The sequence below is a fragment of the Panthera pardus genome, unplaced genomic scaffold (assembly GCF_024362965.1).
Source record: "Panthera pardus isolate Hobbes unplaced genomic scaffold, ASM2436296v1 HiC_scaffold_27, whole genome shotgun sequence".
NCBI lineage: Eukaryota > Metazoa > Chordata > Mammalia > Carnivora > Felidae > Panthera > Panthera pardus.
This window is the reverse complement of record NW_026526843.1, coordinates 26268972-26292443: the sequence shown is the minus strand read 5'-3', so window position 1 is coordinate 26292443 and position 23472 is coordinate 26268972. Positions and strand designations below refer to the sequence as shown.

Here is a 23472-nt window from a genome sequence, read left to right as displayed (position 1 = left end):
TGTGCTAGAGAGGCAAGTCCAGATACCGTGGGTGGGATCAGCCAGAGCTTCCTGGGGAGGGGTCACCGAAGAGGAGACTCACAGTTCACCTGGAAGTTGTGCAAAGGGGACACTGGGGGAGTACAGCATTCACCAGGGACATGGGACGGCATGAGGGGCATGTGGAAAGATAGGGGGATGCGAGAATAGAATCCAAAGACATGAGGGAGGGGAGGGTTTCATGCAGGAAGTTGGAACCCAGCGTCTGATCCCCCAACCAGGTCCAGGAGGTGAGGCTGGACAAGCGAACTTTGGGTGTAGTAACTGGTGACTTCAGGAGAGGGTTGCACAGCCGAGGCATGATGGCAGAGGCCAGCTTACGGGGGTGGAAGAATGAATGGGAAGTGGGGAGGTGGAGGCAGGGCTACGGAATGCTCTTCTAAAAGCTTGGCTCTGACGTGAATAGAAAGAGAAGGAGACAGAGCTGGCTTTGGTGTTTCCGATGGAAGAGAGAGACTCAGTAGGTTACAAGGGGGGCTGTGGGGAAGGACCCAGTAGAAGAGGAGTGAAGAAGAACGAAGAGATACAAGAGAGGGTTCTGGATGGAGGCTGGGTCCAGACATGCTGCAAGGGGGTAAGACTCAGGTCCCAAGTTGAACCAAGTCTCTCTTGCACTCTCGTGAGCAGCTAAGAACACCGAGTTCCTTTTCCGAGGGGATGGCAAGCGGACAGATCCTCCGCGAGGACTGTCCTGTGCCATGCTGGGTACGGGAACAGGGAAGATACTGTCCTGCAGGCAGTTGTTTCAGCTGGTGCTGGAGCCAGCATCACACTCTGTTCTGCAAGTGGTGGGATGGGGTATGGCTTGGGGCTGTGTCCGGTTTGCTGAGCACCGGGCAGGGATCTGTGTCCAGGTCTGATTGGGGAGGCCCTTCTCCTAGTATCCTGAGCAATGGCTCAGGTCTGACTCATGTTCTGATGGTTCCCGGTGTGTCAAATGGGGGTGTGTGGACTTAGTCCTATGCCCTCTGAGGTTGCATCATCTGTACCAAGCGGTCGCCTATCCAAGCCCCGACCTGGACAGACTATGTTCCATACAGAGATCAGTGGTCTGATGACCCCAACTGTCCAGTGACTTGCTGAGCAGCGATGTGTTCACGAGCTCTGTGTTTGGCTGAGGCTGTCTGTTGGTTCATCACGTGGTGGTATAGGCCCCAGTTCGGTCTGGACTATGTCTTCATGTGTGAAGCACTGATATAGGGAGAAAGAAATGACCTTTCCCGTGGCGCCTGGGCGGCTCAGTGGGTTGAGCATTCGACTTCGGCTCGGGTCATGATCTCACGGTTCGTGAGTTCGAGCCCCGCGTCGGGCTCTGTGCTGACAGCTCAGAGCCTGGAGCCTACTTTGGATTCTGTGTCCCAACCCACCCCCCTCCCCCACCTCCGCTCCACCCCTGCTCGTGCTCTCTCTCTGTCTTTCAAAAATGAATAAATAATAAAAAAAAAAAGAAAAAAAAAAAAGAAATGACCTTTCCCTGGGCAAATGCTGCCTCTTAGGGTGCACAGTGGTGGAGTGGATGGGAAGGACTAGGCACCAATGGTGCCAAGAGGAGATGAAGGTATGTGCCCTAGACCTGGTGGTAGCTGAGGAGTGGGGCTCTCCATATGGGCTGAGCGATGATCTAGGTTTAAGCGCTTGTCTTTGTGGAGGCCTTGTCCCGGTGTGCCCAGGTCTGGCGTAACCACAAAGTGTGGTCTGGGAAGAGAACGCCTTCTGGTCTTCTGGTGTGTGGAGGGGTGGCACGGGTGAGGGTTGTGTTCTAGGTTGACGCTGTCTCATAGCGGGCCACGTGGTTTGGTAAGACAATGCACGCTCCTCTGAGATGGGCTCTGTGGTGGTGTGGTGGGGTATGGCTGTGTAACGGCGTCGTTCTTCACAGGGGCTCATTCCTTCTTTGATGAATAGATGTCTAGGTCCGCCTGTATGAATGCTCCCACTTTGCTAAGTGGTGGTATGGGAGCTTGATGGTCTAGTTTCGATTGTGCTTTTGATATTTATGATGATAGGTATAGGATCTTATCCAAGTGAGGGCTGTTGCCTGATGAGCTAAGTGTGAACATAGTTATCGATCTTGGTCAACAAGGACTTTCGGGTATGGTGTTCAACGGTGGTATATATTATCCCTTTTCTGTACAAGGCTTTTTCTCTTGGTTTGCTAAGAAGTGATCTGCGATATAGACCCTTGTCCTGTTAGGGAAAGTCTCCTAGGGTGATGAGTGATGGAATGACTCTGGATTATTGTTCTGGGTGTGGAGCTCCTGATGGCTTAATGAATAACGGGATAAGTGTGTTCTCTGGTCTTGGCTTTGTACATTCTGTAGAATACAGAGATCTCAAGGAAGTACAGGTAAGTCTTGGTCTTTGTGCTAACCTTCCCGTGACGTGCTAAAGCAAGTATGTGTATAGACTTGCTAGTGAGCTATGGTTCTTGTTCTTCTCTGGGTTCAAATCTGTCCACTGGTGTGCTACACACTGATGAGTATGGGTTCTGGTCTGGTGCAGGACTATTTCGTGGAAAATTTAATTTTTTTCAAATTTTTTTTTTTTAATTCTAGTGAGTTAACATACAGTGCAATATTGGTTTCAGAAGTAGAATTCAGTGATTCCTCCCTTACATACAATACCCAGTGCTCATCATAAAAAGTGCCCTCCTGAAACCCATCACCCATCTAGCTCATCCCCCACACACCTTGTTCCATCAGCCCTCAGTTTGTTCTCTATCTTTTAAGAGTCTCTTGTGGTCTTTTTCCCTCTTTTCTCTCCCCCCCATAGGTTCATCTGTTTTGTTTCTAAAATTCCACATGTGAGTGAAATCATATGGTATTTGTCTTTCTCTGACTGACTTATTTTGCTTAGCTCCATCCATGTCATTGTAAATGGCAAGGTTTCATTCTTTTTGATGGCTGAGTAATATTCCATTGCCATATATATATATATATATATATATATATATATATATATATATACCACGTCTTCTTCTTTATCTATTCATCAGTCAATGGACATTTGGGTTCTTTCCATAGCTTGGTTATTGTTGATAATGCTGCTCTAAACATTAGAATGCATGTTTCCCTTCAAATCTGTATTTTTGTATCCTTTGGGTAAATGCCTAGTAGTACAATTGCTAGATTATTGGGTAGTTCTATTTTAAACATTATGAGGAACCTCAATACTGTTTTCAAAAGTGGCTGCACCAGTTTGCATTCCCACCAAGAGCGCAAGAGTAACACCCCCCCTTCTCTGCATCCTCACTGACACCTGTTGTTAATTTTAGCCATTCTGACAGGTGTGAGGTGGTATCTCATTGTGATTTTGATTTGTATTTCCCTGATGATAAGTGATGTTGAACATCTTTTCATGTGTCTGTTAGCCATCTGGATGTCTTCTTTGGAAAAATGTCTATTCATGTCTTCTGCCCATTTCTTAACTGGATTCTTTGTTTTTTAGGTGTTGTGTTTGGTAAGTTCTTTGTAGACTTTGGATACTACCCTTTATCAGATATATCATTTGCAATTATCTTCTCCCATTCTGTAGGCTACCTTTTAATTTTGTTGATTGGTCTATGGTCATACCACCCTGAATGCGCCTGATCTCGTCTAATTTTGTTGATTGTTTTCTTCCCCGTGAAGAAGCATTTTATCTCGATGAGGTCCCAATAGTTCATTTTTGCTTTTGTTTCCCTTGACGCCGGCGATGTGTCCAGAAAGAAGTTGCTCCAGCTGAGGCCCAAAAAGTTGCTGTCTGTGTTCTCCTCTAGGATTTTGATGGTTTCTTGTCTCACATTTAGGTTTTTCATCCATTTTGAATTTATTTTTGCATATGGTGTAAGAAAGTGGTCCAGACTCATTCTGCACGTTCTGCATGTTCCTGTCCAGTTTTCCCAACACAATTTGTTGAAGAGACTGTCTTTTTTTCCATTGGAAATACTTTCCTGCTTTGCCGAAGATCAGTTGACCATACAGTTGTGGGTCCATTTCTGGGTTTTCTCTTCTTATTCCACTGATCTCTGTCTGTTTTTGTTCTTGTGCCATACTGTCTTGATGACTCCACCTTTGTAATATATCTTAACACCTTAAACCGTGATATCTCCGGCTTTGCTTTTCGTTTTTAGGATTGCTTTGGCTATTCGGGGTCTTTTGTGGTTTCATACAAATTTTAGGATTGTTTGTTCTAGCTCTGTGAAAAACGCTGATGATATTTTGGTAGGGATTGCCTTAAATGTGTAGACTGCTGGGGCGCCTGAGTGGCTCAGTCGGTTAAGCGTCTTGACTTCAACTCAGGTCACGATCTCACGGTGCGTGAGTTCAAGCCCTGCATCAGGCTCTGCACTCTCATTCCAGAGCCTGCTTTGGAGCTTCTGTCTTCCTCTCTCTCTGCCTCTCCCTCGCTCTCTCTCAAAAATGAATAAATAAACATTTAAATGTGCGGACTGGTTTGGGTACAGACATTTTAACAATGTTCGTTCTTGCAATCTCATGGAAAACTTTGAAGATGTGTGAGTAGCATCCCAGTTCTCAGATAAGAGCTATCTCCTGACTTGCTGAGGACTGTGTGGGAATGAGCAATGAGCACTGATCTGAGCAGGACTCTGTCAAGCTATGTTGGAGACTGGAATGGCTGTAGGCTCTCGGGAGATATGGCTGTCCCCACGTGTTTAGAGGTGAGATGTGTACATATAGTGGTCAGTGTATGAGCTTTCACTTCGGCTTGATGAGTAGTGCTAGGGACACTACATGGGCTGTCTGGCAATGGATTGACTAGTGGTGAGACATAGGGCGAGGCTGGTTCTAAAGAGTTTAAATGGTATTATATATGTGAACCTTGGTTTGAGTTTAGGTGAAGGTGGACCTTGCTTTTTAGCATTGGTGTAGCTATGGACCCAGCTCCAGGAAGGGGCCAAATTCTAATATGCCGAATGGTGGTGGGATATGGGCCCCTGTCTGGGTGGGTGCTACACATCCCATCAGCAGTATGACTGAGCTGCCCATTTCCATACCCTGAATTTCTGTTGGAACAGCCTAACTCACTCCTCCATACAGAAGGCTCATTTTTTTTTTTTTAGTTTTTTTAATGTTTCTTTCTTTTGTTTTCGAGACAGAGAGAGAGAAGGTCAGAGACAGAGACAGAGCATGAGAAAGGGAGGGGCAGAGAGAGGGGGAGACACAGATTCTGAAGCAGGCTCCAGCTTCCAAGTGTCAGCACAGAGCCCGACGCGGGGCTTGAACTCACGAGCTGTGAGATCATGACCTGAGCCGAAGTCGGACGCTTCAACCGACTGAGCCATCCAGGCGCCCCAGAAGGCTCATTCCGAAGCAACACTAGTTTCTATACACAATACTTTACTCTGACCACATAGGTCACATTAATAGCTTCAGTCTGCAGGCCAGGGAGCCCCCCAGACATCCATTCTACCCAGATAGTGAGAAATCTGGATAACGAACAAGCAGTGAAGACCTTTGCTTTCACCATCATCATTAATTCTGCCTTTCTTCTTTAGTTTCTCTACCAGTCACCCCTCTGCCATCCCCAGTGGTAGTCTCAGAAACTCGGAGTACACTTTCTGTCCTGGTAATACCAGCTCTTGAGGGACTACATTTCCCCTTTGTGCTAGGTTGAATAGTGTCTCCCAAATTCACGCCCCTTCACAACCTGTGCATGTGGCCTTATTTGGAAATAGGGTCTTTGCAGATGTCATCAAGTTTAGATAAAGCCGTACTGGGTTAGGGCCAGCACTAAATCCAATATGACTGGTGTCTTTATAAGAAAAGGAAATTTGGGACACAGACACACAGAGATGCACAGAAAGGAGAATGCCATGTGAAGACAGATAGAAATTGGACTGATGTGTCTACAAGGCAAGGAACGCCAAGGATTGTTGGCAACCAATGAAAGCTAAGGAGAGGCAAGGAAGGAATCTTCCTTAGAGCCTTTGAAGGGAGCAAGGTCCTGCTGACACCTCGATTTCAGACTTCCAGCTTCCAGAACTGTGACAGTGTAAATGTCTGTTGTTTTAAGTGACCCAGTTTGGGGTAATTTGTTACAGCAGTCGCAGGAAACTAATACACCTTGTTCCTATTCCCTTCCTTTTTGTATAGATGCTGCTTACATGCTGAGGATTTCTTTTTATTTCCCTAGAATGCTCCTCTTTGGACAAGTGAGTATAATTTAGCCGATTGGATCTCATCAAACATCCATATTTGTCAAGCAACAGCGACTGTTAAAATACTACCAGTGTATGTTAGCAGTACCTATTGAAAATAGGACGAAGATATTTTTTTACAGTATAACAAGTGACTTTTAAAATTTCCTCCTGATTTAAAGCACAGCAACAGGGGCGCCTGGCTGGCTCAGTTGGTAGAGCATGCAACTCATGATCTCAGGGCCGTGAGGTCAAGCCCCACGTGGGGTGTAGAGATTACTTGAAAATAAAATCTTTAAAAAATAAAATAAAGCCCAGCAACATCTTTTATTCCGAGAGACAAAGAACTTAAAACGTTACTGGGGAAATGCTTTGCATCAATCCTGCTTACTCAGTTTTTTCATTTTAGTAATTTTGTTAGTCCAGTTTTCATCCGTTTTTATAAATAAGTTCACTTCATATTTTAGAGATTTATTATGTTATTATTTAGAATTCAGTCTCTGTCCCTTACATATTGGGATCCTAGGTACTATATTTGGTGGAGGGAAACCATAGCATTATTATTCCATTGCTTCCCCTTCTTTTTTAGTTATTTGCTATCCTGCACAACACTCTCCCTCTCTTTGCTTCATCCCATTACCAAACACTCCAGCAATGTGCCTTTTACTAAGTGTCCCCATTCATTTCTCCTCTTGCTAGTCCTTTTCCCATCCCAACGTCTCTATTCCCTCTTTCTACCTACTAAGGAAACCCTCTCAATCATACTGGCTAGTGGTTGCAGAGATAAAAATACAAAGTCGGGCTCTCTAGCCTCCATAATGGGTCATAATAAATGGCCCTTAAAGTTCATCTCAGGAAAGGTATAATCTGGGTCTACGCCAACACCCTGGCTAGCAAATGGCTTCCCAGGATCTATGCTTCACTTAAAACCTACTGCTTCAGGTTATACCATGTGATGGAACCTCAGTTTATTCTTTGACCTTTAGTTGCTTGCTGGTCTGTCTCTGCTTAGATCCCAGCTCCTGTCTGTTCACTCCTCCATTGCCAAGTGCTGCCTAGCTGCACACCACCTACCCAGGTCCATACCATTTCCCCACTTATTGAACTTTGCCCAACCCTTGTCAGTTTCCTTGACTAGTTCTTTTTTCTTTCTTTTTAAAATGTTTATTTCTTTTTGAGAAAAAGCGGGAGAGAGGCAGAGACAGAGGGGGACAAGGGATCTGAAGCAGGTTCCGTGTTGACAGGAGAGATCCTGATGGGGGGCTCGAACTCACGAACCGTGGGATCATGACCTGAGCTGAAGTCGGATGCTTAACCAACTGAGCCACCCAGGTGCCCCTCCTTGACTATTTCTATGCCCAGCCGGGACTTTGACCTCTCCAAGGAGAGCTCTTTAAAACTCCAATGTAGGGGCGCCTGGGTGGCGCAGTCGGTTAAGCGTCCGACTTCAGCCAGGTCACGATCTCGCGGTCCGTGAGTTCGAGCCCCGCGTCAGGCTCTGGGCTGATGGCTCGGAGCCTGGAGCCTGTTTCCGATTCTGTGTCTCCCTCTCTCTCTGCCCCTCCCCCCTTCATGCTCTGTCTCTCTCTGTCCCAAAAATAAATAAAAAACGTTGAAAAAAAAAATTTAAAAAAAAAAAATAATAAAAAAAAAAAAATAAAAAATAAAACTCCAATGTAGCTGCATGTGTCTGGCTCAGTTGGAAGAGCGTGGGACTCTTGATCTTGGGGTTGTGAGTTCGAGCCCCACGTTGGGTGTAGAGGTTACTAAAAAAAAAAAAAATACACTTTAAAAAAATAATAAAACTCCAATTCATCAAACTACACATTGTGCTAAATGCTTCACATCTGCTATCTTGCTTCATGCTTACAACCATATGAGATAAGAATTACCCCCCTCACCTTCAGCCCATGACCATGCATTCCATTGTACAGGAAACAGTGAGAACATCAACATGCATTTCCTCAATTTCCCTCTCCGCCACCTCAAAATCTCTCTGGATCCTCAAGCGCTTTACTTCTTTTACTCCCATCATGAAAACAGTCAAATAGGCAGAGACAGAAATAGAGGGGCATCTGAGAGATAAACATGTTAATCCATGTTCTCAAGGAGCACAGACCTTAATCAATTCCATGAAGATCAACAAGAACTTTGAAAAGGAAGTATGAAGAGCCTGCCAAGAAGTTTCAGAAAGCTGTCTTCCAAAAGATGTTGAAATCAGAAGCCCAGGAGCTCAATAAAGTTTGTGGGGCTAAGAGCATAGCATTTCTTGTGGGGCAGCGTACTGACCTCTAAAAACACTCTTCTTTCTCACATGGGGTCTGCCAACGTGTAGTCTTGGACTCTTCAGCCTTTTCAAGGCGCCACTCACCTTCTGCTCCCTGTCTTTTCTACCTGCCAAGGTTATTCACTCATATGGCTTTGATTTTATCTCTGCAACCCCCATTTCTACTTGAATCCTCCCTGATGAGTTTTAAAATAATGACTCCAAGTGTCCCAGTCTCCCACCATAACCGAGGGCTCAGCCTGCCTTAGCTTTGAGGAAAGCTAATACCACCCTTCTTTACATTCTATCATTTTGGCCACTATCCGAGATGAAGCCTCCTCTGACCATCTATCCTCTCTCTTCCTTTCGTCTCCACGCCGCTCTGTGCTTTCTCACCCACCCAAACTCCCACTGCACCTCTCCCTCCCAAACCTTTCTATTTGGCCCTAGACAATTCTCAAAGATAGGCAAACTCTTCTACGGAAACTCTCCCATTTTGTGACCTTAAATGAAACATGGTCCCCCCCTCAACACACCACTTCCCCTGCATTTCCATATATCACAGGACCTAGAGAGAGGGTTGGCATTCTCCTACTATTTCATCACTACTTCCAGGCCATAACTCTTCCAACATTGCTTTCTTGAGGTTCATCCCATCTATTCGTTTTCTCTTCTTCATTGTGGTCATCTAACAACCTACTGGTTAGTCAGTCTCTCTCCCTCTCTTTCTCTCTGTCATTCGCCGAATGTTGCCACTTGATTCTCTAACAAATCGGCCATCGTCCCAGACATCTTCAGTGTTCCTATCAACAAGAATCCATCTTGGGCACCTAATGTCCGGGTAGAGGAGTCTAAGAAAGCAGCATTTGAACAGCCTCAGCTGAATGAAACTTGTAGTTTTCTGGTGGTTTCTCAATATGAAATGGCTGCATTTGAACAGAAACTCAGCCTTGTGAGGTCCACGATAGAGTGTACGATGATTGCAGATGAGTAGAGTTTCAATAGATTTGAAATATTCCCAGCAGCAGACTTGGTCTCCAAGTATCTGAGATGGGGAGACTTCTAGGAAAGAGCATTTAAGCCAGAGTTGCAACAGACTGAGTCTAGGCTTATCTGGCTTGGTGGCACTGTATTCACATCAATTCTATTACAAAGATACTGTCCTCTTAAAGTTTCATGATGTTGATAAGTAAAAAATATTATTTCAACAAATATTTCCTGAGAACCTACCATGTGGTAGGTACCGTCGCAGGAGCCGAGTAAAGAAAAAAATAATAATAATCCCTTACCCCATTGCTTAAATCAGTTCATAAAGATTTAACACAAATAATTCATATGTCAAGTTAAAATAATGATACTTCAGAGGGTTGTTGTGTGTTTTAAATGAGATGATTCATATCATGCTAATAGCTCAATAAATGGTGAGTAAATGGAAAGGGGTGGGGCTACTAAGAACTCCTCTGCACCTCCCAAGTGTAACCACCAGGTGTCAGCCTCCCCTAGCTAAACCCTACTAGGCCAAGGGTGACCCGGTTGTCTAACCTCTCCAAACACCAGAGGAAGAAGCAAAGGACCTTGGTGAGACTATTCGCCCCTCCCTGAGTCCTGATCAGAGCTACTTAGGTGCAGACAACTCTTACTACCAATATTAGGTGAGAACATGTGTGCCTACAGAGTGAACCCGCGCTCTAGCATCCTGCCCGCTCCTTAGGCACCACAATTTGGAAATGACCAAGATCCAGTCAGGGAGAAGCAGATAAGGGACATTCAGGAGCAAAGCAAAGCAGATTCAGGAAGAGGGCAGGGAGAGAAGGAAGTAGGAGGTAGAAAGAAGACACTGAGAGAGAGAGAAAGATAAAACTTTCTTAGTCACCTCTCCACCAGGGCCTCAACCAAAGCTTTGCAAAAGCCCTCCCATTTAAGCCACCAGCAACCTGAAACCCCCACCTCCCAGGCTCCTGCCACACGTCAAATCCCTTTTTAATCCTTGTAATCCCACTGATTCTCTAGCTGGCTTTCTCCTGGATATATTTCAGAGAGGGGTTTTAGAGTCCCTGGCAAAGAACTCCTCATTCTTTTTTAGCCCATGTAATTTCTACTTTGTATCTGAGCTGCCATATTTTCCAGACTCCTCATTAGAAGCTATATTTCCATTTTTTGAAAGATGCCTTTTTCCCCCCTTACAATAGCCCCTTTGACTTTGCCAACTAACCAAGCAGCATATTTTATTTCCCAAGTGCCTAGTATTTTTGATCATTGGCATACATTTTTTTTTTTCAGGTTTCCAATACGGTATGTTTAAAATAGTCCACAGGCTTCCTGTGGGTTATTGACTTTTTGAACGTTAGTCTTAATTTTTCCTAATGTCTTGTAACATGCAGCATACCCAAACAGGAACGGGCCTTGTTCAGACACCATCCTGAAGTAGAACTATTGACTTGGTGTGCTCTCTCTGGACAGAAATCTAGCTGCAACTGTTATTTAGGCCCAACCACCAGTTAAGAGCTCTTTCCTTAACATAGAAAGAGAGCTTCACTCAGGAATGTCTAAAGAAAACCCAAAGAATTAATTGAGAAAATGGAGCCTACACTCTAGAAAGGACAAAATAATTAAAAGTAGAGCATACTGCAATTAACATAGAAGCCAAACTTGTGAACTACCACTAATCCCTTCTCTCCCTTAGCAGAGTGTGGCGAAGGGAAGTGAATCAATTTCTAGGACAACATAAGGGTTCTAGGAACTAATCTAATATAGCCAGTTACCTAAAAGATCTGAACTTAGATTTCCTCCAAATCATGATCGATCCAGGTCAATGCCACATCACGCGAGAGAGGCCTGAGTCTTTGCATTCACCCAAGGCCACGGCTGCTACTGTTTCTATCCACTGTCAACAGAGAAATAGCCTTATCGTGGCAATGGCTCTTCCATGGTGACATTACGCATTTCCACACAGGCAAAGGCTTGAACTGTCTCTGAGTTTTGGCAGAATGCCTTGTGATCCTCCTGAAACACAAGAGCACTGGAGTTCCGTAAGGAACTACTATGAGGTCATCTCCCACTCATCTCCCTATCTTCCCTGGGAGGCTGTCATGAGACCGTTTCTCATCACCTCCCCGGTTCTGACAGCATAGGAAGCTTTCTGTCCTGTGTCTTCAGAATAGAGCTGCAGACTATAAAACCCCTCAGTGGCAGCCCAGAATGGGCTCCTTAGCAATGTTGAAACACTGTTGTTTCGGGGTTGTCCTTTTTAGTGTGTGCAACAAGGATCTTGGGGAGCAGGCACCTTAGGCTTTTTCTTCTTTTTGCTGTGTGCTTAATAAAATGTCTAAGTCTAGAAGTCGCTCACTGTATCTTTCCCAGCCAAATCACTCAGGCCTTGGCCTTGCCTTGTCTCACGTGTAAGCTTGACAAGCCTTGAGCCACTCCACACAACCAAGCTGTGATTGCATCCGAAGCACGATGGGTTGAGGCTACAGCTGATTCCATTGACAAGGTCTCCATCCTTCTACCTAGTGGAAGCTGTTGCCGTTTCTGACACTAAGTGAGGGGCCTAGAAACCGATCGGTTCCTCTTCTTTTTAAATGTTGCAAATGCAAACGTAAGGACATCCCACAAAGCAATTTGCCTGGGCTCTTCAAAAAAGTCCATGTCTGGAAAGGCACAAAAAAAGGCTGCGGAGCTTTACTGAATGAAGTGACAACTATATACAATCTGTGACACTTCAGTGGACTCTAGATGCAGTTCTAAACACTTCTAAAGCCCATTTTTACAATAATTAGAGATATTTGAATCTGGATTATAAATCAGACAATAACATTGTAACAAATGTTAAAACGTCCTGAGCGGGATCGTTGTATTGTGGTTGGGTAGAAGAATCCTTTTCCTTTAGGAAATGGACGCTGAAGTATTCGGGGATTACATGCGATTTACTCTCAAATGATTCAGGGAAAAAGTGTATATTTACACATGGAGAGATAAAGCAAATGTGGCAACCTGCTAACAATTGATAAAGGGTGGGGCGCCTGGGTGGCTCGCTCGGTTGAGCATTCCACTTGGGCTCCGGTCATGACCTCACCCCGCGTCAGGCTTGCTGCTGTCAGGGCAGACCCCACTTCGGATCTTCTGTTCCCCTCCCTCTGCCCCTCCCCTGCTCACGCTGTGTCTCTCTCTGTCTCTCAAAAATGAATAAACGTTTAAAAAAATTTTTTAATTAAAAAAACATACAGTGAAGTTTAAAAAATTGTGCAGTGAATTCAGTCGGTGGCTTTATGAGCATTTTGTCATATTTGTTTGATCGCGTATCTGTCCATCCCTCCATCCATAATTGAATTCATCATATTCTGTTATGTATTTCCAAGTAAATTAAAAACATCTTTAAACTTCACCTCTAGGGGCGCCTGGGTGGCTCAGTCGGTTAAGTGTCCGACTTCGGCTCAGGTCATGATCTCATGGTTCGTGAGTTCGAGCCCCGCGTAGGGCTCTGTGCTGACAGCTCAGAGCCTGGAGCCTGCTTCCGATTCTGTGTCTCCCTCTCTCTCTGACCCTCCCCCCCGTTCATGCTCTGTCTCTCTCTGTCTCAAAAATAAATAAATGTTAAAAAAAAATAAATAAATAAAAATAAACTTCACCTCTAAACACTTCGGCATACATATCGGCTGCAAGAGTTAAACATTCGCTTACAAATTTTTAAGGTAAAATGCATACACAGGACTATCTATTCAGAGTTCTAACAAATGCATACACACTTGTGTAATGTAAACCTCTGTAAAAATATAGAACATTACCACCCCCCCTTTAAAAGTTCCCTATTTCCCCTCCAGTTCAACCCCTGCTCCCACTTCCACCTGGTAACCACTGTTTTGATTTTTTTCCATGATAGATTAGTTTTGTCTCTTCTAGATACAGTATGTACTCTTTTGGGGGACAATTGCTTTGACTCAGCATAACGTTTCCGAGATTAATACAGGTTGTTACCTCTATCATTAGTTTGTTCCTTTTTTTTTTTTTTTAACGTTTATTTATTTTTGAGACAGGGAGAGACAGAGCATGAACGGGGGACGGTCAGAGAGAGAGGGAGACACAGAATCTGAAGCAGGCTCCAGGCTCTGACCTGTCAGCACAGAGCCCGATGCGGGGCTCGAACTCACGGACCGCGAGATCATGACCTGAGCCGAAGTCGGACGCTCAACCGACTGAGCCACCCAGGCGCCCCTAGTTTGTTCCTTTTTATTGCTGAGTAAAATTCCATTGTATGAATATGCCACGGTTTGTTTATCCATTTTTCTGGTGTCTTTTCAGTTTGGGGCTATTATGAATAAGGCTGCTATGAACATTCTTGTCGAGTTTTTTTTTTTGTGGACATGTATTTTCATCTCTCTTGGGTTCTTATTGTTTTAATCTGCATGTCTCTGATTACTAGTGAAATTGAACATAATTTCATATGAGACATGTTTTATTGTATATATTATCTACTTCTATCTTTAGTTAATTTTTCTGTTAAGCTGTTTGTCTTTAATCTGCTTTTCTTTAAGAAGCAGCTCTTTTTATTCTGCATGCTCATCGCATATCTCTTACATGATGTAAATATCTTGTCTCTTCTCTTTGTTTATGGTGTTTATTCTTCTGCAGAGGTTTTCATTTTTAACACAGTCAAATTTACTCATTGTTTTGTTTTACAGTCATACTTTATGCACCCTATCCAGGACAGTGATCTTCGGTCTAGGGTACATATTCCCTGAAGGTATGTGAAGACTTTTAAGGTGTTTACAAGTATGGACAGCTTTGAAGATCCTCCATTTTCATATCTATTCTTTCCTAAAAGTGAAATATTTCTTTTTTAAATTTTTTTTAACATTTATTTATTATTGAGAGACACAGAGAGACAGAGTGCGAGCAAAGGAGGGGCAGAGAGAGAGGGAGACACAGAATCTGAAGGAGGCTCCAGGCTCAGAGCTGTCAGCACAGAGCCTGACGCGGGGCTTGAACTCACAAACTACAAATTCATGACCTGAGCCGAAGTCGGACGCTTAACCGACTGAGCCACCCAGGCGCCCCAAAAGTGAAATATTTCAGAATGCCTGTGTGGTGGCTTCCTTCTGGGTCTCCTTTTCCACCTTTCCTTTCACAAATGACTGTATCCCTTTTCCCCAGTCTGAATCTTAGTATTGTTCATTCCGCTAAGTATGAAACCTCTGGTGAGCCAAACAAGGGAGCAAATCAATACACTGGTGTTAAAAGTGTACATACTGGTACAACTAGAGTGCGTTATCCAAATGAAATAAGTCAGAGAAAGACAAATATCACATGATTTCACTCCTATGTGGAATTTAAGAAACACAACAGAGGAACACGGGGGAAAGGAAGGAAAAATAAGATAAAAATAGGGAGACAAACCATAAGAGAGTCTTAAATACAGAGAACAAGCTGAGGGTTGCTGGAGGGAGGTGGGTGAGGGATGGGATGGGCCACATGGGTGATGGGCATTGAGGAGGGCACTTGTTGGGATGAGCACTGGGGGTTATAGGTAAGTGATGAATCTCTAAATTCTATTCCTGAAATCATGATTACACTATATGTTAACTAACTTGGATTTAAATAAGAAAAAAGTTTGAAGTGTACATACTGTACATTAAATTATAGAACAGGGAAAATGAATTCCCAGAGAAAACAATCAGAATAGTGGTCGCTTCTGGGGTGAGAATGAAGATTGTTTCAAATGAAAGAACACGAGAGTAAATAACATGCATGTTAAAGTTTTCGGGAGTGAAGTGTACTAATGTCTGAAACTTACTTTAAGATGCATAAACACATACGATGCGTTGATGTGTGGTATAGGGGCCCAGAGCAGGCTGCCCCAAGATGGGCCACTTTGGCATAAAGATTATTTCAAGTTAAAAGTAACCAAAATCCAGGAGAAGCAGGAAAAGCTTCTGCCTCCGCCAAAACTGCCTAATTTTACATGGGAAAGGGGAGCCTCTACCAGGAAAAGAGCTATCAACAGAGACTCCCCTTTACCTAAGCAACTTACCTGCATAATAGAATGACCTTGTTTTTCCAAACATCTCCTTTCACCTTCCTGCTAATGGCCTTCTCCCCTTTGTATCTTCAGCCCCTACCCTCTCCTTAGTTCATGTAAGCTTCATGTCACCCCACTGTCTTTGGAATCTCTGTCGAGTGTAGATTTACCATATGTACGTCTATTCAGTTTGGTTTTCTCCTGTCAATCTGTCTCATGACAATTTGATTCTAAGTTCACTTAGAAAGACTAGAGGGCAGAGTAAGGTCTTCCTCCCTGACAATGGATAGAGGGACAGGTAGATGGAAAAGGGTATTAAAGGGAACATAGTAAAATACTAATTGTAGAATCCAGGTGTCAAGGATATGGACATGTGTGTACAATTCAATCATTTTCTCTACTTGTTTAAAACCTACTGATGCTGAGGAAGCCTCTGCTAGTCAAACTCTCCTGTCTTTTTGTGCTTCTGAGAGACAGGTCCATGAGAAGAAAGCAATGAGAGCTTTGGTAAGAAATCCTGAAGCTGGCAGTGCCTTATTTCATCCAGGCAGCAAATTCATGGCAAGACCCAGCTTCATCTATCTTAGAATTCGAATTCAGAAATGAGATAGTTGTTACAAGGAATGCATTAACACGTTTATATTTGAATTGAAAAGCAAAAGTCTGACTTTTTAAAACAAAATAAGTATTTGACTTTTGTTGTTGATGAATAGGACTGACTGCCAGTTAGATTATACAGTGGGGCATTTTCCATAAACTGAATAAACTCACATCAGCAGCTCCAAAAACTTTTGATGAAAATATATTCAAGGGACAAGATAAAATAGAAGCATTTATTTTAAAATATTATATTGGCCCAACAAAACTAAAAGGCAACCAACGGAATGGGAAAAGATATTTGCAAATGACATATCGGACAAAGGGCTAGTATCCAAAATCTATAAAGAGCTCACCAAACTCCACACCTGAAAAACAAATAACCCAGTGAAGAAATGGGCAGAAAACATGAATAGACACTTCTCTAAAGAAGACATCCATATGGCCAACAGGCACATGAAAAGATGCTCAACGTCGCTCCTCATCAGGGAAATACAAATCAAAACCACACTCAGATATCACCTCATGCCAGTCAGAGTGGCCAAAATGAACAAATCAGGAGACTATAGATGCTGGAGAGGATGTGGAGAAACGGGAACCCTCTTGCACTGTTGGTGGGAATGCAAATTGGTGCGGCCACTCTGGAAAGCAGTGTGGAGGTTCCTCAGAAAATTAAAAATAGACCTACCCAGGGGCGCCTGGGTGGCGCAGTCGGTTGAGCGTCCGACTTCAGCCAGGTCACGATCTCGCGGTCCGTGAGTTCGAGCCCCGCGTCGGGCTTTGGGCTGATGGCTCAGAGCCTGGAGCCTGCTTCAGATTCTGTGTCTCCCTCTCTCTCTGCCCCTCCCCCATTCATGCTCTGTCTCTCTCTGTCTCAAAAATAAATAAAACGTTAAAAAAAAATTAAAAAAAAAAAAAAATAGACCTACCCTATGACCCAGCAATAGCACTGCTAGGAATTTACCCAAGGGATACAGGAGTACTGATGCATAGGGGCACTTGTACCCCAATGTTTATAGCAGCACTCTCAACAATAGCCAAATTATGGAAAGAGCCTAAATGTCCATCAACTGATGCATGGATAAAGAAATTGTGGTTTATATACACAATGGAGTACTACATGGCAATGAGAAAGAACGAAATATGGCCCTTTGTAGCAACGTGGATGGAACTGGAGAGTGTGATGCTAAGTGAAATAAGCCATACAGAGAAAGACAGATACCATATGTTTTCACTCTTATGTGGATCCTGAGAAACTTAACAGAAACCCATGGAGGAGGGGAAGGAAAAAAAAAAAAAAGAGGTTAGAGTGGGAGACAGCCAAAGCATAAGAGACTCTTAAAAACTGAGAACAAACTGAGGGTTGATGGGGGGTGGGAGGGAGGGGAGGGTGGGTGATGGGTATTGAGGAGGGCACCTGTTGGGATGAGCACTGGGTGTTGTATGGAAACCAATTTGACAATAAATTTCATATATTGAAAAAAATATATTATATTGGCAAATATTCAAATTAACAGTATTTTTTATTTTCCCAACCCTTTCTGAGTATATCAGATTAAATAAGTTACCCCTTAATGAAAAAGTAAAGAAGTATAATTACTAGTCATCTAAAAAGGCTTTTGGGTATCATTCCTAGAAGCTGAGAAAGTGAATGACTCTAGTGGATGAGTAACAAATCCTTTTGCCAGTCAGGTGGTTTCCAATCTTTTGCTTTCAACAAATTTGAAGGAAAATCTAATCCGGTAGCCAGACAATAGATCATAAAATGACATTTCTGATGGATTGCCATGTGAGTTTTGGCAAAGAACTCAGAAAGAGTTCAGATAATTAAATTACAATGTTATTACAATACCATTTATATTTTCATATTCTTATATGTGTGAGCAAATTTCTCAGTGCACATATCCAATCAGATAAAAACAGAAATAGAATTGAACCTAAACTCTCATTCCAGCAACAGGTTGTATCCATCCCTCCATACACGGGAGGGGGAAAATATCCAGCTCATTCAAGGATGCATTTCTAATAACATATGACTTTTTAAGTTTTCCATTCACTTATCAATGTATAAAATATTTATGTTTTGAGCAATTTTATACCAATTTATGAATAACTCAATCTAGAGAAATGTTTTAATAGCTAAAAATATGTCGATAGGACATTTCCTTAAAAAAATGTTTTATATTCACAGTTCTGCTGCAAAGAAATATGATAGGGTGATCAATAAAAGACTTTGAAGTATAAAATATATCACATTAAGATAAAATTCTATGGTGGAAGTGGAATGGATAAATGAATTAAAGACAAAAATAGATATAAATTTTCTGGCTCCTACAGAAGAGCTTTTTCCTTTAATTTTCAAGTGGATGACAGTGGGTACCAAACCACTATGGTATTTAAAATTCAGTTAAACTAATGATAGATTTGGTTTTTATGCCAACATTTATAATACATTGGAGGGGCACCTGGCTGGCTCAGTCGGTGGAGTGTGAGGCTCTTGATCTCAGGGATGTGTGAGTTCAAGCCCCACGTTGGGTATAGAAATTCCTTTAAAAAATGCAATCTTTATAATATACTGGAAATTACATCCTTTGTAATTACTTTAACTTATAATGAAAACCTTTTTATGTCACATGAAACATATGAAAGTGGATCCATAATTTTTCAAAATTCTTCTAGAGACATAAGAGCAAAAAGCATGAACACCACTAGTCTAAGAAATCATTTTCTACCCTATGATGAAATTGTACTCTCTTGTATTTTCTTTAAAAATGTTGAAGTTTTGCCTTTCACATTTCTATCTGTAATCAACCTGGAATTGATTTCCCCAAAACATAGCCCAGATAGACACAGCACCAGAATCAGCTGGAGACTGTGGGGAAGCTTTACATTTCCCCAAAACATAACCTAGTTTTACTGACTCTGAATCACACAGCCGCCGGGGGGAGGGGGGGGGGGGGAGTGTCCAAGAATGAGTAGCATCACAAAGGTGGTTCTGGTGATTCTGGTGATTCTGGGTCACCATCAGGTTTGGGAACCACTGCCTTATATGATAGAGGCCAAATGATCGAATGTGCCACGCAAGGTTTTATGGACTAGATCGTACCCTCCTCCAAATTCACGTTGAAGTCCCAATCCACAGTACCTCAGAATGTGACTGTAGTTGCAGATAAGGCCTTTGAAGAGGTAATTAAGTTAAAATGAGGTGATGAGGGTGTGCCCTAATCCAATATGACAGCTGTCTTCATCAAGGAGAGGAGATTAGGATAGGGACACAACAAGAGGAAAGACCATGTAAATTTAGACACACAGAGAAGACAGCCATCTGCAAGCCAAGAGGACAGACCTCGAAAGAACGGTGACCCTGCCAACACCTTGATCTCAGACTTGCAGCCTCCAGAACCATGAGAAAATAAATTTCTGCTGTGTGAGTCACCCAGTCTGTGGTATTTTGTTATGGCAGCTAAAGTAGACTAATACACAAGGATTTCATCTGGGCCCTGACTACCTCTCTAGAGCCTCAGCTCTCTGTCAGGCTCCATCCATCCCCATATCACCACCTACCCTCACCTCCGCCTTACTAGTTTTGAGACCTTGGACCGCCTAACCTTTCTGTCCCCAGGTTTCTTACCTGTCAAATGGGGATAATAACATTACCTTCCTAGAGTTGCATGATGATTAAATGTGGTCATCTGTGTAATGCATTTAACACAGTGTGAACATAAAAAACACTCAATAAATACTAGCAGGTACGGTCCGGCCATAAGGCGTTAACTGCCATTCTCCAACTACACGCTGTTTTGCTCCACTTCCATGAGTTAGCACATGCTACCATGTCTGATTAGAATGACTTTCTCCCACTGTGTCACCTAGCTAACTCTCGGTTGTCCTTCAAGACTGAAGTCCCGTGTAGAGCCAGCTCTCATCCACTCTCCGCCATCTGAAGCTCTTCTCTAGACTCCCACATCTCCCAGTGCTTGCCTCTACCAAGTGAGAAGCCATCGCAGGGTTTAAGGTGGAGGAGTGACCTGATCTGGCTCGAGTACCTACCATATACCGGCACCATCTCAGGTTCTGAGTCAAGACAAGAATAAAAATAACAAAGAACACTTAGCATATAGGGTTACTGAGAGGATTATGAGAGACAAACTATGCCAAGCACTTAAGACAGTGCCTGGCATATGGTAAACACTCAGTAAATGCTAACAATTATTATCTATGTATATTCAGGACACTTCCTTGCATCCTTTGACATCTGTGGCCTTTTGTTCATAGTTTTCCTCCCTAAACACAAATCCCACAACCATCCTGGGCGACGATCCCTCCAACATGCTAGCCTCTCTCCTGGACCTCAACTCCAGTAACATTTATCTCCACCCTACTCCAGACACACCATGACAACATCCTGACCTTGATATTGTTGTTGGGTTTTTGCAGAGCGAATACACTGTGTATAACCATAGGAATAGATTCGTATATAGAAAGCCCAGGTGGAATTTTCCATTAGCTTAAGTTGAGAGCGCACTCTTCTATCTCTACCACAAACAGGCAAGTCACTTCTGAATGACTGAGTCCTGGAAGATAAAGGCAAAGGAAAAAAGGGAGGGCTGGCTGGAGATGCAAGTTTTGCTGGCGCGAGATAAGGCCAGGCGTCTCTATGACTGCTCAAAGACAGGAAATTACAGCCGCAGTCTTTCTGGCAGCAAGGAGGCAGTGAGAGGCTAGCGATCCGGTCACTCGAGCAAAAGTCAGAAGACTGCAGGGCAGGTGCTGCTGATAGACACTGTTCAGCACGACTGACCTTCACAGAGGCTGTTCTGTGATGAGTCAAGGGTAATCCTATGCAGGTGTGTACCCCTGCCTGCCAGAAGAAGGTACATGAAACTGATGGCTCCGAGGGTAACGCCCACACGTCAGGGCTCAGCCTACCTTCCTTCACTCAGAACAACTCTGTTCTTTATTTAGTTGGGCTTTCACTTAAACTGCCTTTGCAAAAAAGTGTTATAGTGCTAAACCTTGGCTGTTCTTCTCCGCAGATAACTACACATTTTACTTTCCCCAGAATCCAGCTGCCATTGAGGTGTGTGGTGGCTACCCCCAAAATTTGTCTCTGCTTACTGCATCTCATTGCTTTCAGCCTCTAAGGACGCATCCTTTTTCCTACTCAGGGCTAATGCCACTACTCATGCTTGATTCCATCTCCTTTTCATTTCTGCTGATTATTTATGCCAATAATTTTCCTTTCTCCTTATTAAATTGCTGTTTGGGATACTTGGCAATTGTTGAACATTGGCAGTTTCACGTGGTTCATGCTAATATACCTTTGTTCTTTCCCTCTCTAAATGTTGCTTCTTCTCAACCAAAAATAATTACAACAAAACATCAACCTCTCTATAGATTGTGTTTTTCGTTTTTTTTTAATGTTTTTTAAGGTTTTAACGTTTATTTTATTTTTGAGAGACAGAGACAGAGTGCGAGAGAGAGAGGGACACACAGAATTGGAAACAGTCTCCAGGCTCTGAGCTGTCAGCACAGAGCCTGACACAGGGGGTGGAATTCACACGCCCGAGCCATGAGATCATTACTTGAGCCAAAGTCAGCCCTCAACCAACTGAGCCACCCAGGCACCCCAATGTTTATTTATTTTTGACAGAGAGGGAGAGTGAGGGCAAGTGGGGAGGGGCAGAGAGAGAGGGAGACAGGCTCCGAAGTGGGCTCTGTGCTGACAGCAGAGAGCCCAATGTGGGGCTTGAACTCATGAACTGTGAGATCATGATCTGAGCAGAAGTCGGACACTTAACCAACTGAGCCACCCAGGCACCCCTAGATTGTGTTTCTCTAACTTCACACCTCTATGTGTCCCTTTGTATAAAACCTAAATACCATACTCCAGATGTATCTGCCTTTGCTATTCATATCTCCCAACTGACAATTCACCTAAGGGTCTGGCATGTTTATGAAATTTTTATTCACTCATTCAACAAATATCTTCTGAGTACCTAACTGTGCCAGACACTGTTCTAAGTACTTGGGATAGATCAGTGAACAAAATAAAAATTCCTGTCCTCTTGGAGCTTATAGCATAGTAGGGGATGGAAGGAGGAGACATACAATAAATAAACACCATAAAGAAAATAACCATATAGTATGTTAGAAAGTGATAGATGCCATGCAGAAGGGGGGAAGTAGAACAGAGAAAGGACATTGAGAGTGCTATGAGAGAAGTTGTAATTTCAAATATGGTGGTCATGGTGGCTTTATTGAGAAGGTGACAATTAAGCAAAGGCTTGAAGGAGGTGAAGGACAAGCCATGAAGATATCTGGGGGAAGTGTTCCAGGCAGAGTGAACAAGTGCAAAGGCCCTGAGGCAGGACAACCTAAGGATTAAGGGAAAAGAATAGGAAATGAAGACATAAAGGTAAGAAGGACCGTGATTGTGTAGAGCCTTTGTATTAATTATTTACTGTCGGGTAACAAATTGCTCTAAAATTGAGCTATTGGGGGCACCTGGGTGGCTCGGTTGGTTAAGCGTCCAACTCTTGGTTTCAGCTCAGGTCATGATCTCATAGTTTATGAGTTCGAGCCCCACATCGGGCTCTGTGCTGACAGTTTGTTTCACAAACTTGGGCAAGCCACCTAATCTCTCTAAACCTCAGTGTTTTCATCTGTGAAATGGAAATAATGCTAGATACATATTTCATAAGATTGCTGTGAGAATTAAATGAGATAACTATGGTGCCTGGGTGGCTCAGTCGGTTAAGCTCAGTCGGTTAAGCAGTGGACTCTTGATTTCCACTCAGGACGCAATCTCACGGTTTGTGAATTCCAGTCCCGCACTGGGCTCTGTGATGACTGCAGAGTCTGCTAGGGATTCTGTCTTCCTCTCTCTCTCAAGAATAAATAAACATTAAAAAAAAATAAATGAGATAACTATTTTCTTGCAATTGCTATTACACAATATGTCAGATGTGAGATTCCCAGAGCTATGACAGTAAGAGAGGATCAGAGGGGCTAATATTTAGCAAAAGCCTAACAACCAAAAAGAAGTCTCTCCTCTCTTCTCCCTCCAAGTTCCCTTCTCAAGAAGGGCAGCATGATTTCAGGTGGCAGGTGATAATTACAACCTTTCTCTTACAATGAAATATTCTCATTCAGAACCTCTCATCTCACTATGCTAACATATAAGGGAGCCCAAGTTTGTGAAACAAAAAATCATTTGTCTGTTTGACAATCTTACAGCATATCTGAAATAAATCCAAGATAGATCAGCATTTTATGTACCAGATTTCCTGTTTCCCTGCCTTCTGCTTCTTCCCTATTCATTTACTCTTCCTTAATCTCCCATTCCCCTTCCTGTCCCTACTGAGTGTCTTCAATTCTTTTTTCCTTTTACCCTTGCCATCTAGGACGCAAACC

General features: G+C 43.2%; 1 long non-coding RNA gene across 1 annotated transcript in view; it reads left to right on the top strand.

Moving 5' to 3' along the window:
* LOC109250721 (uncharacterized) overlaps positions 1 to 19615 on the top strand; it is a 70641-nt gene extending 51026 nt beyond the window's left edge. The window contains exons 2-4 of the long non-coding RNA XR_002073140.2: positions 6135 to 6193; positions 14123 to 14184; positions 19295 to 19615. This is a non-coding gene — a long non-coding RNA (uncharacterized LOC109250721). The remainder of the gene's footprint in view (positions 1 to 6134; positions 6194 to 14122; positions 14185 to 19294) is intronic.
* Positions 19616 to 23472: the final 3857 nt, after the last annotated feature.